General features: G+C 44.8%; 1 protein-coding gene across 12 annotated transcripts in view; it reads right to left on the minus strand.

Annotated features, from left to right (window-relative positions):
- LPP (LIM domain containing preferred translocation partner in lipoma) overlaps positions 1-23,287 on the minus strand; it is a 332,936-nt gene that overhangs the window by 257,214 nt on the left and 52,435 nt on the right. For 2 of the 12 annotated variants that reach the window (XM_058422022.1, XM_058422020.1), the window contains exons 5-6: positions 13,065-13,163; positions 5,581-6,310 (exon numbers count right to left, since the gene is read on the minus strand). The exons of 4 other annotated variants lie outside the window; for them this stretch is intronic. The gene's annotated coding sequence lies outside the window, so the exon portion shown is untranslated. Of the gene's footprint in view, positions 1-5,580; positions 6,311-13,064; positions 13,164-20,211; positions 20,243-23,287 lie in introns of all 12 variants that reach the window. 6 more of the 12 variants (XM_040074753.2, XM_058422016.1, XM_058422019.1 and 3 more) reach the window with 4 other exon arrangements.

The following is a 23,287-nucleotide window of genomic DNA, read 5'->3' on the forward strand; positions in this document are numbered from 1 at the left end:
AGAACCCCATCCTCTCCTCCACAGACGGATGTGAAGCCCAGCGACCTCACTCCAAGCTGCAAATTAAAAGCGCTTACAGCAGTCAAGGGTTCATTCCTGTTCTTCCACCACTGGTGACAGATGGTACGTGCTATTATTAAATCTTGATTTCCAGCTTATAATAGTAGTCGTACGAAACCTTCTGCCCTAAGACAAAAATTCGCTATTTTTATTTGGGGAAAAAAGCAGAAGTCTTACAGTTAAGTAACTTTTAACAATTTCTTTTAAAAATTTGTAGCATGCTTCTCCTAATTGGAAACACACAGAAAATAGGATATGGCCTATTAGTTAAAGGTCAGTGCACATTTAGCCACCTCTTTTGAAACTGACAGTATTGTCATGACAGCCATAAAAGCTGCTTTGAATTTTAGTTCCCTAGAAAGTAAATATAAGGAATCCCAAGGCCGTAACCGCAAGTGCCACAGCTCTTAACACTGATGTCATATTCAGCTGAATGTGTGCTGCAAAAGTCAGGATGGTAAAGCTTCAAAATCAGTTCATCTAAGGGAAGGACAGAGTAATTGTCCCCCAGCCCACTGCCCCAGGCATGTTCCACAATGCCTCCATTTGATGCAGCATTAACGGCACAAGTGTTTTATCCCCAAGCGTTTAGTGCGGGGCACTGTGGGGTTGGTGGGACTGTTCAGGGGGGCTGCTGCAACCAAGTATCTCACACTGCTGTATGCTGTACTTGAGTTTGCAAGTGCTCCTTACAATTCCAACTACCAAACATTCTATTTTTTTTTTTTTTTTTATTTTAGGAACCAGCTCGATTCATTTGTATCAATTTGTTTCTCTATCAATTAGCCAGGGCACAGGGGGATGACTTTCAGACCCTCTTCTAGTGTGTTAGATGTAAGGGGACAGTGTAATTAATAGATGTCAGGTACAGTGCCCCTTCATCCATTGATTTCCTCCTACTTAGGAAACACTCAGGGAGAACACAATCACCCCTGGCTGTCAGGGGTCTTCATAAAATCCATAGGTTTGGATTCACAGGAACTGCTAATCATTTTGAATGTTGACAAGGGGGAAGGCAGAGTCTGATCTTTGTAAAGCAGAGGAAATTTCTTACTAACTGCAACACCTGAGTGTACTTCAAAGGGAGCTTACAAGAACAAAAAAGCTTTCAGAGCAAGAGGCAACTCAGGAAAACCCTTTTGGTCCCAAGCTGCATCAAGAGAGATGGGAACCCACTGGGCTCAGAGCATCTGCATCCCTGAGGCACCCAACCCAGGGATTGCTGCAGACACCCCAGTTTGCTCTCCCACTGTCACACGTCACAGTCATCACCCTTCCATCACAAACAATATGAGTTTCATCAAGGTGTCTGTATATAATGTTGAACTTCAAGAAAAAAACAGCAATTTATTACTATCCAGCTTGGTTATTTCCTTTTAAGGTTTAATTTTTCTGTCTGTTACATAGAGTCCTTAAAAAAAAAAAAAAAACACCACACCTCAAGGTATTTGATTATTTCCAGCACCCCGCAGTTCTGCCCAGGAATGCACAGCTAACAAACCACACAGGACTAGGATTGGTACAAAGCTGGTTAAACTACCCTCATTTGCTAAAGCTCACTGTACATACCCCACAAATCACAAATCAAAAGCACAGAAAGAAGACAATCCACAAGCATATCAGGCAATCTTGATGGATATTGTGTTTACCCTTGCACAAGCAATAAAGCATTTTTCACTGTACACAGATACTCAAACCCAAAAATGCCTACCCAGAACTGCTCACTCTTACCTACTCCACAAAGCACAGGAGACCAATTCTACTTCAGAAGAAAAAAAAAAAATACACTTTTTTCTATTTGCTGAGTTTCTCTGGAGATATAATGGCACTTTGGCAGGGCAGCCTGTTTAATAAGAGATGATGGGGAGAGAAAGGTTCTCCAAGAAAGGAGATGTCAGTGCCATGCAGCCAGCACACTGCAAATGTCGTATTTCAAACCAATATAAACAACAAATTATTGCATCTTGCCCTTTAGAAGTCAGGTAACACTCCTTATGCAGTGTTTTTTTCTTAAATACTGCCCTGTGTAGGCAGCTAGACAATCCAGTGACCTGGTCTGTGACACAGAGATGCAGAGGGGAGAACAGACAGAAGTAAAAGCTGCTCTGAAGCAACACCACACACACGTGGTCCTGCACCAGCACCCACCAGAGCACACATCTGCTGGCAGCTCCACCCTGCAAGGGCTGAGTGCCCTTCCCACTGGAAACCTTTCCATGATGCTAATCTACTAAAGAAGGAAAATCACTAGAGGAGGACACCCAATAGCTTCCAGCCAGAACACAACACGCCTTCAGCAAGACTTTTGATTTTCACAGGCACACACTGAAGTTGTTCTTCACAACAAAGAACTGCCTGTCTGTTGCATAACTAACCTTAGGCTGCATTAGATAAGTTGTGCCTTCTCACAGATCAACTGACCTTAAATAATGTCCCCAGTGTATTCAGAGCCAATAGGTTTCTCTTTTAGAGCTCAACTGACAGGTCTTCTCCTTCCAGCTATTTCTTCAGAAAGGCACACAAAGAAGGTTTCAAGAGAAAGCTCATGCTTACTGTTCCAAGAGCAGCTTTCCAGGCCAAAAATGAAGGCCAAGATCTCAGCTCCAGAGCTGCATCTCCCTTTGAAGGCTTCTTGAGCACTTCACTGCCACAGCACAAGTGAGAGCCTTGGCAGGATGGAACTGGGGTTGAAGCAGATGAAACTGGAAAACTCAGTCTATCTCTGGAAAGCTTGCTGCACTTCTGCCACTGAGTCAAGGCAGAAGGAAAACAGCCAGCCATGCCAATGAAACACTGCTTTGTATTCTGGCTAAGGCAAAACAAAGGTCTGGTGATGAGGAGCCCTCACATGTCATGCAAGGGTCAGCAGCAAAGGCAAATTCCACCATGGCATTTCCGTTCTGTCGCCCAGCCCATTGCTGTGAGTGAATACAGCAGGATCTTTCATTGCTTGTCCAAAAATGGCATTTAACATAGCTGTGCAGCATTACCCCACAGCCACATCCCACTCCAGAGGAGGGGTATCAGGGATACGCACAAAGATGAAGTCACAGGACACTGTGTAATGAGCAGGTGAGATCTTTTAGTATCATTTTTCCAATCACCATCCTGGGTGTAAGGTGATGCAGGAGCTCCACAGTTGTCCCAGAGGTAGAAACACATGGGAAGAGATGGAGACAGTGTCAAATTAAGCAAGCTTCTTCATCCCTCCTGTCTGTCCACACAGCCATCTGTGCATTCCCTGCAATGTTAGAAATAAAATGCTCTGCAAAGCAGGCCCATATGCCCCCGGGAACACAGGTACCAAAGCAACTGCACCAAAAACCCATGGCAAAGGCAGAGGCACTAAAAGCCTGGCTGTTTTCTGACACCAGCTTAGCTGTCATACAGACTCCTCTTGAACATCAGTTTCCTACTTAAAAATCAGGGCTTCTCTTCTTGATATGTGTTACCCCACTCATCCAGCTGATACCAGGACAGATACAGCACACACATCCAGCAATTCCCTGATCTTTTCCAATGGCGTACATTAGAGCAGGAGCCCTGCCTCACCTCTTACAATCAGCCAAGCTGGGCTCCATTGATAAGGCTGCGCTCTTCCACATTCAGGACACCATCACCTCTTGCTGTGAGCACAAGAGCAGAAACTTGTGAGGATTGCTCATGCCAAGGGAGGTCCACAGCTGCTGAGGAGCTTTCTAGTAAATCCAGCCCTGATGGCAAAGGAAAGGGCTTGCAGAGCAGAGTTACAGGAATCTATTCCTCCTGCATTAGTCAACATATACGAATACATCCTCTTGCTTCATTAAATTTTAATTGGAGTACACATGAATAGGCTTCGCTGGTTACTTAATCAAAGGGAGTCTGATTACAAGGTGCTCACATGAAAAGCTAGAAAGCAACATCCTTCCTTGCTTTTCTCTTGGCCTTTTTTAGGCATCCATTGTCGATTTCTTCAGGTCAGTTGACATTTTAAGGCTGCTGCGAAGAACCATAAAAAAGCAGTCACAAAGAGTAAATAAAGCACTTTGAAGGGAAACAGGACACAGATCATTAGCCCTGCATTCCTCTTTATTATCCAGACAAAAATTAAATGCAAAATCTCAGAGCAGATGCTGCATCAGCAAGCTGATCAGCAGTGCTAAACACAAGGATGGCTTTGCTGCCGTGTGTCATGCACGTGTGGCTGGACTGTCTGGAGTTTCATTATTTTAAGTGTCCTTAAGTGTCTGAAACCACAGCAGATCTGAACCTATAACAAATCCTGCTCGTAAACTTTGGGATTTCCTCAGTAATCACATTCTCTGCAACACAGATGCTTATTTTTTCACACACACTTTCCCTGAGGTTAGAGAAACTTTGCGTGTACTTTCTTGCCTGCCTAGAATGAGGCAACCATCTCCCAAACTTCTTCCTCACTAAAACCACGAGCTGTATGACCAGATTCTCAACTTCCATAAAATCCACACATTTGATACAGCTTGAATTGACTTATAGCAGTTTGCAGTGGCTGAAAAATCTACCAGCAAAGCAACTCCAGTTGCACAAGGCACGGCTGGGGCTGGGAGCTCAGTGCCTGACTGCGTGAGAAATAAAAAGCAGCTATGCTGTTCTGCACAACTGCTAAGAGAATCAACAAGAACAACCAAAAACAAACAGATAAAGGAAAAAACAAAAACCAACAAAAACTTTCAGCAATTTAAAACCACAACAGACAACTTACTGGCCTGCTCCTGCACACTTGCTTGGAAGTGTATATATTCTGTACAGTGACAAGCTCTGGCAGCCAGGGACTGACACACTTTCTATGGCAATGTCCTAATATTAGAAAAATTTGGTCATAAGCTAAAAACGTTACAGAAATAGCATAGGATCGTAAGTTATGAGCTGAGTCATAACTCTATCTGCTACTTGACTTTTATACTATTTTATTCTTTAAAAAAAAAAAGCCCATCATGCTGTGGCCTTTTTTTTTTTTTTTTAAACAGTTTGCTGTTTCCATCACTCATGAATTAGAATGAGCCTTTGTGGAAGGGGAAGAAAGTAATTCAAAAAGGCAAAAAGCAATCTGCAAGGAAGAAAAGTACACAGATCCCCTCGTATACCACAGCCTTGTGAGTAGTAAACCCTTTACTAACACCACAGCCCCTCTGAGTGCCCGTTCTGGAGGGCAAGGGGCTGCCTCTTCATCAGGTACATACAAGGACTCCTCCATCAGAACTCCAGGGACGCTGATAGGATTGTACATGGTAGTACCGTGCCCCAATTCCCAGGAATCCTGGGTGTATGATGCAGTCTCCTGCATAAAAGCATTTTATTTGCACTCTGTACTTGTAAATCACTGGTAAATAATTAACAGACAGTGTAAGTATGTAACAGAACTGAGTCACAGGTGTTCACAAAGGAAAACTGCTATAAATGGATATGTCACAGCAATAAGCTGCCTGTTCACCTGTTGGGTGCTGGAGGAATTAAACTGTTTAGTATTCGTAAATTAACCCCTGACACCCAGAACCTTACCAGAAAGCCCATCCATATTCGTTCTCTGTTATTTACGACCGTAGCTTTTCCTCCTTTCACAGTTTGGACAGTCTTTAAATGAAGAAACAATTAAGTTTCCCAGGCTTCTGATTGGTGTGTAGAGGCGTGGGGTCACACACAGGTCCATCCATTCATCCCAGGGAGGGAAGGGGAGATGGGAGCAAGAAGCCTTGCCCAGCATCCCACTGGAAGCCCCAGACTTGCTGGCTGCAGCAGCAGAGAAGGATTTCTCAAATATGAACACACAAATGTAGCACAGGAGGAGACCCACCCTTTGCTCCACATCTCTTCTTTAGTTTCTCCCTCCTTCCTGCTGCCCCTCACATCCTACAGCCTATTTCTGCAAACAGCCCAGGAGATATTCTTTTCCCTACAGGTAGTGGGAAGGCAGAGGAGCAGAAATCCTCCTGCCAGGTGTGACACTGCAAAGCACTGCCATGAGGGCTCTCCACGCTCCTTAGATCACCAAAGTTACTTGGCATCACAACATTTGAGCCCCAAATACGCAGCCCCTGGAAGGGCAGGAGGCAGGAGCCTGCTGAAACAACCAGGAATGGAAAAAGCACAAGTCCTCAGAGAAAAGTGGATGACCAAAAGCTGCTCAATCCAAGGCAGTGGACTGAGGAAAGTAAATCTTCAGTGTCTCGCCATTCTTTGCTGTGGGTCCCTCAGAAAACACACAGATCCTCTGCCTCGACTGCAGCTCTGCCTGGAAATAAAACCCAAAATGGACCTTTTCTAACAACAACTTCAAAATGTTTAAGCTCATTTCACCATGTTTGGTTTGGTTTTGAATACGGTAACATACAAGCAATGAATTCTTGATTTTTTATTTTTTTTTTCCAAAGTACAGCTCCCATAAGCTAAAAAAGTAAATGGGAGTGCTTTGCTTCCTGGGGTATGGAACTGGAACATTTTCCTAGCACCTAATAAAACATTGTTTGGTTGATACTAACCATTAAAATATGTGTTTCAAGTCATGTAATGTTCCCTGTGAAATTTGCCTTTTTGCTCCATGAAAAAAAAGGGCACTGAAAGGAATCCTGCAGCCATAAGGATCTCACTTAATTCATGGAAGTATCATTTTAAAAGCCTCACAACGTGATCAAAGCACTGTTGAGAACAGATGTTCCAGTCTTTACAAATTCCAGCATAAGTATTTTTTATGACACTTATCACTGCTAAATTCCTTCAGCCATTATTTTTCCCCACAAGAAGCATGTAGGCACTCTCCTCTTTGGGGAGGCCATGTTCACATGAGGAAAGGTCTCCAGCCACAGACCCTCTCCTCCCAGCATCCCTCCCCAGCCACACTGAGGAGAGCTGTGCAGTGTCACCAGCAGCTGTGGGGGTAGCCAGATCCCAGCAGAGCTGGCCATGGTGTTCCCTTCTTCACAAGGGGAATTTAATGCAGGAATCACTGTGTCAATGCTCAGACTCTGTCTCTCAACCCTTCACACAGACCCTCTCACAAAAAAAGTCATCGCTGCACTACCCTGACACCAGAGTACAGCCTACAGAGCCCTCCATAAGGTGTCTTTTTGTTACCAGGGCAGACACTATGATCAAGGCCACAGCAGGCCACCGCTGTCTTGACAAGCTCTGAGCAACCTCATCCCACCTTAAAGCCAACCCCACTTTGAGCCAGGAGCTGCACAAAAGACCTGCATGATCCTTTCTGCCTAAAATGTTGGGTGATTATAGATCTCAGGTAGAAGCCACAGCCACGTCAACACCCCAAGAAAACACCTTCCCTGGTCCTTCAGCTCCTTCCATGGATGTGGAACCCTCTGGCTGGGCACAGGAGATAGAAGGGTGCTTCCCTGGCTGTAGCAGAAGATAGCATTGCCCAGCTACAAGGCCAAATGCAAGCAGGAGATGCTCAGGTGCCTTGAGGGCTACTAAAGCCAGATGAGCTGAGCCAGAAGGAGCAACAGTGGGGAGCTGTGCAGGAAGCTGCTTGGTCCTAAGTCAGCAGCAATGAGCCCCCATTCCTAGAGGTGACCGTGGAGGCAGAGAGCATATATTTCAACTGCAATTCAAATCACAGTCAAATTTCCACCAAGAGCAAAGTTTCCCACAAAGTTTAGCTATCCACAGTCAGTTTCTGTGTATTCACAGCCTCAGGAGCATCACCAAGTTCTCTGTTGACAGAAAGTCTAAACACCATGCAGTGCTGGGCAGTTTCATGAGAGTGAGCTATATACCAACAAAAGATTCACAACTACCCCAGAATCTGAAACATACAGTTTATCTCTGAATAACATTGGGTTTTTTACCCCTTCCAGAAAAAAGGGATCTGAAACAACCAGCTCCTTTCAAATTTCACACATTCGCAGAAGAGGGTGTTCGTGAAGAGGACCCCACAAGCACATCACTTCTCTAATATGTGCCCAATTTAGTTTCACCTGTCTCCATGTGCTCCCTTCCCAATTCCTACAACCTGCTTACACATCCTGTTTCACTATGAACACAAGCTTCTTCCCTGGGGCAGCAGCGCTGCCTTCACTTCTCCTCACAGTGAGCTTAGACACCAATCAAAATGGGAGCAAAAACACCAGACAAGTTTGCCCATCTTGCTTATCTAGACTGTGAGCCCAATCAAGGCACCACCAGGGCTGTGGCAGATCCTCACCCTGGGCTTTGGGTACCACCAAAATGACAGAGCAACAGGCCCACAGCTGAGTCATCCATCAAGAACATGGAAGAGTGACCTCTGAAAAAGCAGCACAAAGAAAAGGAGGTCTCCCAGAACAAGGAATAATGAGGAAAACACATGGGAGGAGATGCACCAAGGTTGTGGTGACAGGGAGAATGCTGAAGGTGAGCACAGATCTGGGGAACAGGGACAACAACTCAAAGGCTGAAGGATGCTGGAAAAGCAAGCACAAGCAAAGAGAGGGTCTGTAAAAAGCCTCTACCAGAAAAGGAACCACAAGCATTCACAGCAGCAGTCTTCCTCCTGCCAATTCCAAGTGCTTTTCTTGATGGACCTCCTAGTCTAAGGACTTCTTGCGTTGTTTAAAACTCATTTACTTCTTCATTTATGAGGTTCAACTTTGTATTTTAAGTACACACAGGAAATGTGCTGAAAATTTAGACACTCACAAAATCTTGCCATGCCGACAACAGAAACTTCATACGGGCACAAGCAAGTGCTGGCATACAAACACATGCATTCCCACCTATGCTACAGCTTTTCAGCAAAAGGACTGTTCGCCTAAGAGTCCTCAAAGTGAGAAAAGAAAGGAGGAAGGGTGTACAGCACTGTCACAGACGGGCCATGCTCCTCTGCGACAGCCTCAGAGATAACCAGCACTGATATCCAAGTCTGATTTCCTGCAGGTCCTGTCCAGTCCCTCCCCTCACCAGTGCAAGCATCACTCCAACAGCTGCATTGCACCCAGGGCTGCTGCCACCTCTAGGGTGTGAGCCTGAGCCACCCTGCCCTTGCACGGCCCCAGTGACAGTGCCATCAGCCACAGACAAAGGACAGTATCTTCAGAGCCCAGGATGCAATGAGGGAATTTCAAAAGGGTGCTCCAGTCAGCATCAGAATTTAATGGAATTGTTCTGCTGAGTTATTAACATCACAGCCCTGCTCCAGACCTGAGTCTGCTTTGTTATCTTGCCTTCCCATTCCAAGTGAATTCACTGGGTGCTTTTAAGAAAGATGGTGACCAATTCTCAGGCCTTCTGATTTAGACACTAAAAGAGAAAAAATATACCTACATTGCTTCCCTCTTGTTTTTCTAAATAAAAATAATGTATAGCCCTAACTGGATAATAAATATGCTCAAAAGCTGTCCTTAAGTAAAAGCTTTTGATAACAAATTGCCTGCGCTAACCGCTATTTTACTGTTGAATTTTTTATTGTTGCTTAAGCACTGCAATTATGCTAATAAGCCTGAGAGGATGGTACACTAAAGCATTGAATGTGACAGATATAATACTCAATAAAATGTTAATCTTACCTGAAAATTGGAATCAAACAGCCTTATTAGTATTTATGGATATGGCACCTCCAACATGTTTCTCTTAAGAGGAATATATATATGCAATTGATATTTCCAAATATACCCTACTATTTCTCATGCCTCCACAGAATTTCATTCCAGGTGGCTATTACCCCTGCTGCTAATTGCCAGTCCCTTCTGGAATAAGAAGAGAGAGTGTTGCCTTCTGGGACATGCAAAGCTCCTGCACACTGGAGGGCTTTTCCTTTGCCACCTGGAGGATGGCAGCTGCCTGTGGGGATGGGGACAGCTGTGTCCAGCTCTCAGCATGGCCACCAGGCTCTTGAGGGCGTGGCACCACACAACAAAGGCTCTGCTCTACCACCCTCTTAGCTATTTTCCCCATATCCTCTCCTTTCATGTGCAAGGCAGGTAAATCCAGCAAAGGGTTCAGTTATTTACAGGTGCTGGAGAAATGACTTCTGGATTTTAAGATGAGCCTTAAAGATAAATTTATTTCTTTACTCTAAAAACTTTTCAGCCAGTGCTGACAAGGAACCAGACCCATCCACTTCACTGCAAGTTACAGCACTGCTGATTTAGACCAAGAGCTGCTGAGCTGTCACAGGGGTCTGGCATGGAGGTGCTCTGTGACTTTCCACAAGCTGCATTGCTTTTTGCACCTTTATTTCACCACCTAGTCCCAAGTCTGTTTTCTCAATTGATGGCATTGTTTTTTTCACCACATCTAGGCTTTTTCTTGGGGGATTTTTTGGCCAAACCCATGCATTTCAGACCCAGCCTCAGGGATCCACTGCCATGAACTTCCTGTGAATAAAATTCAAGTGGCCTTCAGCACTTTGACTTTCTCATCTACAGAAGGAAGAAAAGATAAACTCAGAAGAGCCACATGCTTCAGAGAAACTACTTACATTCATGACCAGGCTCTAAAGAGACCATTTGTACACAATAGACTGTGTAGCTTTCAAGTGCTGCAGGTTAATGCCTAAATAACAGCTGCTGGTTTCCAGCTTCACTCCTCATGCTGCTCTCACCCACAGGAGTCAATTCTGCTGACAGGACAGCAGAGACATCAATAACCACTGTGATATTTCCTGACAGTAAAGCAAGATTCTTACCACTGGATGATGCATCTTCCATGGTGGTAAACATCAGGTGGGAGATATCTAGGAACTGTTTTCATGAATAGTCACAGCAGGGAAAACCCAACTGGCATTCCATTGAAATCTGGGATTGGGAACAGGGTGGCTTTGCAGGACAGAGCATAGAGCAGCTCCACAAACCCTCATCTGCATTGCAAGGAGCACAGCACTTGGAAAAAAAAATCAGTTGCCCAATCAAGGGAAGCTACTAATTGACTGAGCTGGCACCTCGAAGAGCCAGGAGATGCATCCAGGGCTCCTCCACCACAAGCAAGACCCAGCATGAGATGCCAGACACCAAATTTTAGGAGCAGACAACTGAACCAGGCACACAGCTCCTGCAGGACCACACAGCAGCCACTCCCATAGAGGTGGCAGGACTCGTCCCTGCCATGTTAAGTGAGTCTTGCCATCATTTTCAACCCTGCAGGGAAATCTAAATTGAACTTTGGTATATTGCCTTCTTTTGCTAAGCAGCAACACTTGAATGTTAACTCCAGTCCTGACAGGCATATTTATAGACCATTCTTTGCAAATAATCTTACCCTGACCAGTCCAAAAGGTCAGAACAATAAAAAAAAAGGATAACAATTTAAAAAAAGCACAAGGCTGGAAAATCATCACTACTATAGGACAACCCCTACACTTATTAACCGTCCTTGCAACAAGGTGAATTGCAAGGTCTTGGATTTATTTGATTGATTGAGATCAAAAGATCATGGAGGAACACAGTCAATTGTATCTTTCCACAAATGCATTCTCTGTTCAAGATTTGAGTAGATAGTTGCAGGAATTGAAAAGCTCAAGAGGAGGAGAAAAGAAAAGAGAAAAAAATAAAAAAAAATGTACAAAGGTGACTTCAGAAAGGCATCCCTTATTTACTTCTTGACACCATCTGCATTTCTTAGAGCTATTTGCAAGTTTCTTACGTGTCCCCATACTCCCAAGACACAACAGCTTATCTCTGCTAAGCAGAAGACGATAAGGAACAATGAGACCCTGGTGTAACTCCAGGGCAGACACCAGTGTTTGCTGACATTATGGATGAAGTGTAAATTTTAGAGAAACCAAAATCCAGCAAGAGGTTGAAGAACTTCCCACTGAATTCCAGATGTCCTACAAGATAAGACAGGTATCTCACCAATCTTCTTAACTTAAGGAAGACAAAGCACCTGAACACCGCTCTTGTCATACGATGGGGCTTGGAGGCTGCCTGAGCCCAGGCTCCATTTGTCATCGGCAGCTCCCAGGGAAGAGATGAAGGAGGAAGAAGCAAGAGAACTAAAGGAGCAGCCATCTTCAGGACATAATTTCAAGACCTAGCTGGTAAACCAGCATTTTTAAACTCAGGAAAAGCCTGCTGTGTTTGCTGTCAAGACAAAGAAACACAATGGACAAAGAAACATGAACAGAAGAGCAAGAGAAGAAAAATGAAACTCTTCTCCACTTCATCAGCCCTGGAAAAAGAGACAAAAAGTAATCACTTGGTTCATCCCTCTGTGTTCCACATGGTATTTGTGTTTTGCTCAGTATACCTATATTTGTAGCATTATGTTCTCATGTCACAATAAAGTAGACGAGATTACACCGTTGAGAGTAAGAACAAATGCCTTACATGGACCATAGAAGAGACTCAAACTCCCAGAAACTTACTACAAAGGATCCAGAACCGATACAACTTCCTGGTTTTGCCAGAAGTTCACACAGCATGCCAAGAACAGAGGATTAAACCTCTTCTTTCCCAGTCATACTTCCCTCCAGAAGAGCATCACCACGCCGGTAACAAAGACATTGAGCACCAGCTGCTGCATAAAAATTCTTCACCAAACCATTCTGCAAAGACACACTCTGCTTTGCCTTTCACCTTATCAGCTTTGAGTAAGGTTGTTAAGATAAGAATTTCACACAATCCCATTTCTAATCATCAGTGGCTTAGTAGGACTCTCCAGAAGTCACCTAGTCTATTTTTTCACCACATGGAAGGATTGATTCTCCTAAAAGCATATCTGCTACTGCTCTTCCAACTTGTTCTTAAACCTTTTCATGACTGAAACTGCCTAACCTCCTGGGGGGATCCAGTCCAACACCCACCTATCCTTAATGCAGATTATTCACTGACACCTTTTCCTTGCTGCAACTTAAGTTGCACAATTTCCTTGCTGCAACTTAAGTTTATAATTATTTTTAATTACAGTGGACAGAGTTAGTTTATTCCCTCTCTCCACGACAAGTTCACTGTTTCCAAAATTTACAAGTTGAGGCAGTGCTGCTTGTCCTCTCTTTCCCCATTCTGCTTCTGCTCACAGCACATTCTCAATCTCTTTATGTGTATGTCTTTCCTTACCCCAAGAGAGCAGGCACCTGGATATCACAAGGCTGTTTCAAGGGAAGACGCTCACCTCCAAAGGCTGATGCATTCAGGCACACACAGTAACAAAGCACTCTGAAACAAGAAAAATAGAAGACTTGCCTTCAGGATGGGAGGCAGAGGCCAGCCCAGGAGTAAAGGAAAAAATAGAAACTCTGAAGTGCAATTTTCCCCACCCCATTATTTAGCATGCAAACAGATCTTCAAAAGCAACATCCCTGACTGTAGATACATCATGTGCCACCACTCAGAGTTGGCCACATTTTCTCTGACAACCACTATAAGGGTTTGAAAAAATTGTGTTCTAGGAAACAAAGTGTTCATGGACTTTGCAGAAAGTTCTACCAAGGTATAAACCAGCACATGTCAAAATCAGATGGCTCTGACTCCAAACCTTCAAACTCTGTGACAGAGGACAAATTTTAGCATTACACTGGTGACTTTATTTACAGCATCACTGACACCAACAGAAGCAAGATTTCCAGTCTACTTTGAGATTGAAATATGTGTAATTATGGGGTAGACCCAGAAGGCAAAAGTCAGGTCTGATGAATGCCTTTTGTATTCATAACATATTCTGTACCTCCTGATCTTCAGGATGTTCTACCTAGCAAAAGGAAATCTCTCATGAACCCAAGTGTTTGGTGACAATGTGGAAAGGTAAAGAAGGGATTTACAAGAACAGTGTTCAGAAACACAGGGGAGAGTGCTGAATGACAAAAACATCCCAAATTTCATGAAAGGTAACAGACAGCAAGGGAAAGCAGCAATGATACGTTTGCCATCCTGCTTCTGGAGGCTCTCAGAAAAACAGAGTTAGATGGTAGCAGACAATTTGCAACAACATCACCTTTCAACAGCAGATCACCTTTTGCACCCCATCTCATCTAAATTCCTGTCTCCCTTAGCAGGAGCTGCTCCTGCCCCCAAAGGATCAAGTGGCTTTGTAACAAATGCGCCTTTTCCGATGTCTGAAGCCAAGAAACACTCAATTTGTCACCTGCTGTGAAAACAAGATGCTTGTTGCACATCTAAGGATGTGCCAATGCAAGAACTCAGTGTCTTGCCTTTTGCATGGATCACCCATCTGACTGTACCTTTGGCTACTGCACTTTGTCCATCTCCAAGTTTCTGCCTGGGATGGTTTTTTTCATCCTATGTAATCCTACCCAGCTGTCCTGGGCTTTTGCTTTCCTTCATCACTTGCACTCTTAGCAATGCCAACACTCACAGCCAGCCAGCCCAACTGCTGTCAGCACAGGAAGGCGACACACTCCTGTTTAGCACCGATTGGATAGCAGAAGTGCTGTTTCCCAGGCTAAAGAGGAATACCTGCACCAACAACATCCTTAAAGCAGCACATAGTAGCTGAGGAGACTGAGCAATAAATGCCTAAAGGTGAAAAACACAAAGCAATCTCAAAATGTATGTTGGACAACTGATAAAAGACTAAATGCAGGCCCATGCTTAAGGGTGAAAGTAGCTCCAAGGACTTCAGCAAGATCATCTGCAGCATCAGACACGTTACCTCCCAAAATACTAGTGAGATAAGGATGCTTAGCAAGGGACAGAGATACGAGGAATACTTCCACCAGGAAAATACACCCATTTCTACAGCTGAATTACAACAGCTGTTGAAAATCATGGAGTAGCACTGAATGGCAGTTCAGGCCTGGGAGCCAAGACAACTACCACATGCAATTGAAACTGCCAAGGGATTAAGTTAGGTCAAATGTAATTACACAAATTGGATCCTGGCCAGAGTACTGGCTTATTCAAGAAAATTAAAAGAGGTGTTCAAAAGTTTCAGAGATTGAGTCCTCCTCCTGTTAATTATTTGGTGAGTCAGTCAGTGAAGTCTCAGTACTCTGGGAGGCCATCTGAAAAAGGGGAAAAAATGAGGCATAAACTTGAAAGGCATCAGAAGCGATTAGCAAAAGCCTTTGTTCTCCATGGCAATCCTGGCTGCACCAGTGCGCGAAAGCCTTTCATGTCCATGCTGAAAAGTGGCCTCAGTTCCTTTGATACTTCTGGGAGGAAGCATTTAAATTTACAAATATCCCGCTGACAGAAGTTACAGACAACAGTCGAGGAACTTCTGCATAACTCAGCTAGATCATAGCCAGCTCTCGGGCAGACAGTACTCCTGCTGAAGGGAGGAACGACAACAAGACACCAAGAAGTTCACTGACACCTGGAGCAATGTCCACTCCACATGCTTGCTGTGTATGAAAGCCAAGTCATGTCGAAAAGGACGTTAAAGCCATGTGGGACAGTGGCCTCCTCGCCCTCATTCAGTTTTCAGAAGAGGGAGAGCATGCAAGGCAGGCAATGGTAAGGAGACCAGAAAGGAAGCTTTGTGGTCTGGCAGCTGAGAGTCGCTTGGAAAGATTAGATCCTGCCATATGCCTCTGCCATAAACCTTCTGAACGATAAGAGCAAAGTCACATATATCAAATTTTCCCACATATTTATTGCTGTGCCTTTTGTGGCTGAAAAAAGATACAGAAGGACTGTGTCCAGAAGAGACAAGAACTAGCAGGCAGGGATTGAGATTCTGTGTTCAACCTTTAATCAAGACTTGTACTATAACCATGTACAGCACTACAAAACATGATGTGTTCTGAAAAAAACAGGCCTTGTAAGTATCAGTTTTGGCACCTGAAAGAAGTAGATGCCTATGCTACAAATGTTTCTGGGAGTCATCATTAGGATACACTCATCACTGTCTTTGAAGCGGTTGGATGCGACAGTAAAAGCAGTATGGAATTGGAGATTAACCTTTTTTGGGTAACTTATTCAGTGCAATGTTCAGACGATGAACATGAAACAAACCATTTTTTGACTGACGTGAAAAAAAAAAACAGAGATGAAATAACTATCTTCTCAACAAGTGCCATGCACGAGGCATGTCAAGTGACATAGCTTCATCTCACAGTGACAGCAGGTGAACACGCAACTGAAGCCTCTGCCATATTGATTTTGTGTGCTTTTTTCTTTCCCCTTTAACTTTTCATAAAACAAGCCAGGGAAAGGCAGACATTTCACAGCACAGATTGGTGCAATTTGTAATAATGGCCTAAGCACGGATGCAAGCAGCAGCTTGCTTCTCTTTGTGTGGAACAATCAACAGGGACAAGTCTGGTGGGACAACTGCTATCACGGCACACCTTGCCCCAGCCCAGCAGCACCTCCTCCTCCAGCAGCTTCACAACAAGGAGGGCAAGAACTAAGAATACAGGAAAAAAAAACACAAAACTCTGCTTTTTTTTTTTGCCACGCTGTGCAAAATCCAGGGGCAAGCAAATGTGGAAAGAGCGTTAGCATGTGCTGACCACACACAAGCTTTCATTCTTCCAAAAGGTAATCAAGTCCTCTTCCAGGTAGCAAAAGCACAAACGTCCCAAATTCCTCATCCCTGGCACTCCTCTGACAAGGCAATCACTCCCTTGGAGTCCTCAGGCACCACACAGATTACAAAGGCATAGACTTCTTTTGTAAATAGGAACAAAACAGCGTGGCAGTTCTTCCCATTCCTCCACAACACTTTCCAACCAGCCTCCTCGGAAGCAAGTCCTCTGCTTGCACTGGAAAGACGCACAGAAAAAGGCAGGTCAGAGCCAGAGCCACAACGTGGCCAGTGCCACATGTGAGCACCACCGCACGTCAGGAGAAAGCACAGGGCTGATGGTGCACACACTACAAAAAAATAGACCTTTTCAGCACAAAACAGGGCAGTCTGAAGAGTTTCATGCCGAAGAGGGATCTACTGCCACGCTGGCCAGGTCATGCAGGGGAACATGCCCCTGTGGCAGCAGCAGTGATTAACCACTACTGATAATGGCCTCCAGTGCCTGAAACAAAGCAGGAGGAAACAGGACAGCAAGGACTAATGTCAAGTGGCAATAAAGACAGAGGCAGTGCTGTTGTTCAAATAAGATTTTTTTTTATTTTTTTTTTTTTGCCTAGGTTACTTGTAAAAAAAACAGGTTCTGCATGCAGGGACATCCTGTTCATTATATTAAATTAAAGGGATGATTCAAGAGGGAACAGCTTTCAGCAGGCGGGGGGGGAAAATCAATTTCAGGTTGCTATGGACAACTGGTCTGTCTCCTGTAACACAGGATCAGATTCAGCTCTACAAACCTGAACACTAAACATTCCCTCAAATACAACACACACATGCCCACTAAATTAATGAATACAATAAAACAGGGACTTGTGGCATCTCCCAGGTTTTTTTGGCTGAATGAAGGATGTGCTCAAATCTGCTAACTGCCGCTAAATACAGGACTGGTGTTTGGCTCGGTGGTGGCTCTCTGACTGTCAGTCCAACGCTCCCTTACAGAGGAAAAGCTCTCTAACAACCAAATAAACCAGAGCAGAGCCCAGATTCACCTCGCTCTGGGCCCTTCCGTGGGCTCTGGGCTTGCAGTGGGATCTAAAACCATGTGCTGCTGATCCAAGCTCCTGAAGAACTCAGCTAGAAGGGACAGCAAAAACTCAGCCTGAGGCTTTCAAGTATGTCCTGGCTGGTATTGGACAGAGGCAATTTAACCTGCCTCCGGTCCTTCAATAGCCTGAACAGAAACAGTGCCCTCCACCTGAGCAGCTGACCTATGGTCACAGCTGCCACTAGGAGCCTCACATGGAGGGACCACTGGGGACAACATGGTGGCCATGGTCCAATGGGTGTCCTTTCCCCATGTTTTGCACTGGAATTATTTCAAACAGCTTTTAAGCACCTTCTCTACTTCCTGCAGGAAGAAAAGCCTTGGTGAGAGAGACTGGAGCAGAGACGAGGCATCTGATTGTGTGCCCTTTCCCAGTAGCTGTTAAGAAACCAAAGAAATCAATCTAGATCAATCTCTCCATGAAGGCAACAGGAAACATTCCCATCCCACGATACTGTAAGTCTTATGGAGCAGTTAATGATTTTCCAATGAAATGTACCATCAAAATATAAGATTTTATTAGCAAAATCAATGATGTGTGCAGAGACAGTCCCTCGTGTGTCTTAAAAAAAAGTCTATAAATAAACTTGACAGGAATAAAGAACACTGTGCAATTATTACAGCTTTTTTACAGGATTCTCTGATAATGACAGCCCATACTTCTGGTGAGACACCTTAAGGCAGCACCAAAAAAAAAAAAAAAAAAAAAAATATATATATATATATATATATATATATATATATATATAAAGAACAGAAGCAGAGCATTCCCCTACACTTGGAAGGTGTATTGTGTTTATCAAATTACTTTTTTTTTTTTTTTCTCCCCCAACAAGAAGGAAACATCCTGGAAACAAAACTACCCAAATGGTTAAAGAAATATTTACTGGTCACCTGTCTTTTTCTCCTTCTCTACCAGTTCAGTGTTTTACTGCATTAGAAGAGCAACCAGCGGAAATTTACACCCATTTAAACCTAGCAGAAATGGAAGCAAGACAGAGAGGCTGCAACTTTTCAGCACCCACAAAACTCAAGATGGTCCTAAACCATGCACACAGGTCAGGTAACTGCAGCATCCAAGAGCCCTCTGCAAGCAATACACCCATCTGAGGACACAGGAATGGAATCCTACCAGCCTGCCAGTCTCCTGTTCTCAACTGGCAGCTATCATCCACATCAATACCAACAAAAAGAATTCAGACAGTCAAAATACTGTTGGACCCCAAATCCAACATTCACCAAGCCCACCACTTTTGTGGAGCCCTGGCTAACGAACAAGGAGCACCATTAAGTCACATTTATAGCAAAATGCTCAAGAGTGCACTTATGTGAAATAGTGCCAAAAAATCCACTTGACAGTTCTGACCCAAACCTATACACAAGAGCCTAAGGTCCACTCGGAGGAAAAAATTAAGTTTCTATTCCACCTGGTTTTAAAAAACCTCCGGATGCATGTGGGGATGGACAGGGAAAGAGTAAAAAGAATACCCAACAGATGTTTCAATTTGCATAGATTTGCCATTCATTTCTCTTTCTTCTACCATCAAACTCCTTTATTATCCTTGCTGGATAATTTACAGTGCTTGTTGCAAAGTACAGTCTCTAAGAACAGAGATGGCAAACACTTGACAATATAGAAGTTCAAAGAGCTGAGCCATGCATGACCTGCAAGCAGATTGTTGCTATTTCCTTGCATGTATAAAAGGGCTTTGCCTTCGTGCAATGCTGGAACTTGTCATCATGAAACACCCTCCTATTACAACATGGCCCAGAGGAGCTACTATTTTGAGTCCTAATAACGTGCTGGATTTTACAGGAAAGAAGGAAGGCAAGTAACGTGGAACAACCCAGCTGTCAAGGAGAGAAACAGATGGGATCCTCACAAAGCTACACAGATTGCCTTAGTCAAGTGCTGTCACAGCCCATCCTCAAGATGGGAAAGCACGGTGCAGGAGCTAGATGAAAGGAGCTCGTGAAATTAAGTAGCATCATCACCTCCCCAAGGCCTGTGAAGAGACAACACAGAATTGCTTTCCAGGCACACTGATCCCAAGGCAGTAAAACATGACTCAAGGTTGTCAAGCTGCTTTTTCCAAATGCCTTTCGGCTGAGTGACCATTGCCCAATTCTCCCACCTGTTTGGCCCCCATGAAACACAGAGCGTCCACAGAAGCACAAGCCACATCTATGGTCTTGGAAAAGCTCTGCCTTGAGTGACAGGCACAAACAGGGCTGGCTGGAGGTGTCCCTGCTCACATGGCCCCAGGTGCTGGCAGTGAGACAAGCTGCCAGTGCACAGGCAGCACCAGGATTCACCCTGCTGTGGCCTCCAGTTCACAATGTGGCCTCCAAACAATCTAGGAAACCACTTGCCATGGCAGTTCAGTTCCCAGTGCCTTGGCACACTGTGAACCAGTGACAGACCAGGAGAGGGGAGGGACTGGCCTGACCTTCCTCATTCAAGCTCTCAAAAGGGTGCTGCACCCAAGAGAACACCCCAGTGGTTTGGAAACCCAGGCCTAATGGGAGATAGCAGAGCCCATATCCAACAGACAGGCAGCCTGTACATTGTACTCCCAGCCCAAGCATAGCCATTCACGCCCACAGTGATTCAAAGAGCAGAGGCTGAAGCCAGATTATGAATGAAGTAACAGGATCGATTGCCTTACCTCCCTTCCGCCTCCCACTAACCGGAAGATGCTATTCAGGGAAAATATAATGTAAAGGCAGAGGTTAATGATGAATCAAATTGATTTTTCGATGAAGAAAATAGATGTAATTGCAGTCTACCTGCTTGCAGCTTGCCAAGTCAGAGCGAGCCTCAGGAGAAACTGGCCCCCCTCTCCCATTCCTCATCCCATCTCTGTTGCCCACCAAAGCAAGAAAAAACCTCACAGAAAAGAAATTCCTTTACACAAGACAATTGAGTGTTACTCGGAGCCAGCTCAATGCTGGCTTCCCTCTTCCTGCTCAACAGTACAGAGCCTGAATTAATGGATATACAGAGGGCCCACTTTCCAGGGAAAAGCGAATTCCAAGTTTGCAGCTGGGAAGAATGCATCGTATGTCTGGTATTCACGCTGCGCCCTCTCTTCCTCTTCCTTTTTTTGGCCGTATAAGGAGCTGAGCACAGCAGGCTGGACCAGCGAGCGCAGCGCTGCCTGCTCAGCACCGTTAGACCTCAGACTTTGTTTGTCTTTACTGGAAATCCAATAAATCCATCTAGGAAAAAGGCTAGTGCATACGCCATGGAGTGTCGGGCTCAGACGTTGCAGTCTGGAGATGCAGGATCCAAACAGGAGCCAGCTGAATGACTCCAGCCCAGCAAGTGCTCCTGCAGAGCTGCAGACACGTGCACTGCACAGGCAGCAATTACCTTTATCACACTGCAGGGCAGGGTGGGGGGCACGTTAACTTAAAAACTAGAGACTGCTGCAGCTACAGTCCTAAAGGGTTGTTTCACAGGTTTGCAGTCCTCAAGTAATACCTGCACAGGAAATAAAAGCCAACCTGGCCTTGAGTGTACACACCTGAGGCTGGGAAGATTACATGCCTTTGGCCACAGAAATAAACGTCCTCTCTAACACACATGTTATTAACAGGAATGTGGGACTGCACTTTAGAGATGCAAATTGCTGGGAATTTTTCCTAGAGTCCTGACAATCCCTAAGTTCGAGTCTATTGCAGCAATTTCAGCAGCAGACTGGGATTTCCATATCCCCAGTGCAATTACAGTACTACCTTTCAAAAACATAAAACCTTTTTGCCATTACTGCTTCTTCTATAAACAACAGACTATTCCTGTGAGCACGCAGGGCACTGCAGAAGCAGAAAGGAGAGGAAAAGACATGCACCACACATTACCTTCCCTTTACAGAGAGTGATGGGTGCTGCCCCATGGGGGATGGCAATACCAGCCATCAGAGCCCCTCATGCTTGGCACTAGGATCAAAGTGCAGAGGCAGAAACACGCAACTCAAACCCATCCAACCACCCTGTCTTGCCCTCCCACCTCTGTTAAACATGTGAAGTTCCATCTCCTTCCCAGCAATAGCAACTCTGGGCTGCAGCTCCCCATTGCCACCCTCTCTTTGGAGGTTCTGTCCCAGCCCCTGCAGCTGCCTGCTCCCAACCCTACAACTCCACAGAGCTGTCTGCACAAGGAAAAGGGAAGGACAGTGACCAGAAACCTCTTCATGACATCTGAAGACAGTCTTCTGCCTTCACCTGTTATATCCAGATGGAGTCAGGGATGCTCTGAAGCACAGAATGAAACTGCTTGGAATGAAGACACACAGTCGAAACCCAACTGGGGGAAGGGAAAGTTTCTAGCCTCGTTAATAACAGCCTGAAATTAAAAGCAGAGCTTGTAGTACAGCTGCAATTTCAGCTACCCCGCTGCTTGTGTTAACAGTGTGGCTTTATTATGGTCAGGGATTAAAAACAGCTTCAACAATTAAAGGAGGGAAAAGAAAAAAAATAATGACTGAATGAAAGAACCACCAACAACATAAATCAGTATAAAAAAAATTCCTGCGGGCTGGAATGATTAGCAAAAAACAGTTGTGTGCTGTAAGGAGCATGAGTGAATGCTTCCTTCCTCACACAGGCCCACACATGTCCCTGACAAGCATACCTGTCCCCCACCTGTAGGAAACCACCCAGTGTCCCATGGCTCAGCACCAGCCACCATCAGCATCCCCAGGGATGTCACCTCCTGCCCAGGAATAGGTGGTCTACAATCATCCTGCTCCAAGTAGACAGCTTTGAAACTTCCTCACTCCTGCTGTCTAAATAACACAGCATTAAGAATAAAAACGTAAAGAAAATAGTCTTGCAACAAATGACTAACACGGCTGAAACTTTTGAGGAGGCACCAGTCTCATTGAGCAGCTCAGAAGAGCTGAGAAGCAGCATGCTCACATCTCCTGGAGGTGAGCTGGTTGCCTAAGGGTTCCTCAAGATATTCACCCCATATTCCCTGGCCCCTGCCCTGACACCAGCGGGGATAAGCTGCCACTGGGAAACCCCAGTTTATTGTGTCTCAATACAATTGCTTCTGAGGGCTTGGTCAGTAATGCTGATATTGAACCTGCTCATTTTTCCTTATAAGAATTTAAAGCAGTATCTTCGTGAGAAAGAGGAAGACTCTCCCTTCTCTTTCACCACGTTCCTCATAAAAGCATTTCCCTGGAGCCATCACATCAAGGGCAATCACCTACATTCGCTGCAAAACTACTGAGGAGCAGAAGTCCCTTCAGGGCCAAGTCCACATTTCCTTTTTCTCAACAGTGTTTCTGCCCTGTGCCCTCAGTTTTTAGCTTCCACTTCTCCTATCTGCAAAGCAGGGGATATAAGCAGGGTAAGCCCAGCTGACCAGAAATTTTGGAGTCTGGGATTTCTTTTATTCCTTTTACTTCACTATAGCTTTTGCCTTTGACCAACAACAGAAAGTGCAGCCACAGCACAGCAGGAAGGCATCAGTGTTCTCACAAACACAGCCACACCTACAGCTTTTTCTTCAGTGCAGAAGGTTCAGCCTCCAAAAATCAATCCAAACTCGGCACATCCACCAAAGCCGCCGCCTTTGCACTACGAGGATATTAACCCAAGGACCACAGGACATTCCCAGAGATATGCTCTGGGCAAATTTCTGCATCTGCCACAGAGCTGCAATGCTGCAGACCCAACCTCCTGACACAACGATGATCATCTTCATCAAGACAACAGATCCAGATTCCTCCA

The sequence above is a fragment of the Hirundo rustica genome, chromosome 10 (genome assembly GCF_015227805.2).
Source record: "Hirundo rustica isolate bHirRus1 chromosome 10, bHirRus1.pri.v3, whole genome shotgun sequence".
NCBI lineage: Eukaryota > Metazoa > Chordata > Aves > Passeriformes > Hirundinidae > Hirundo > Hirundo rustica.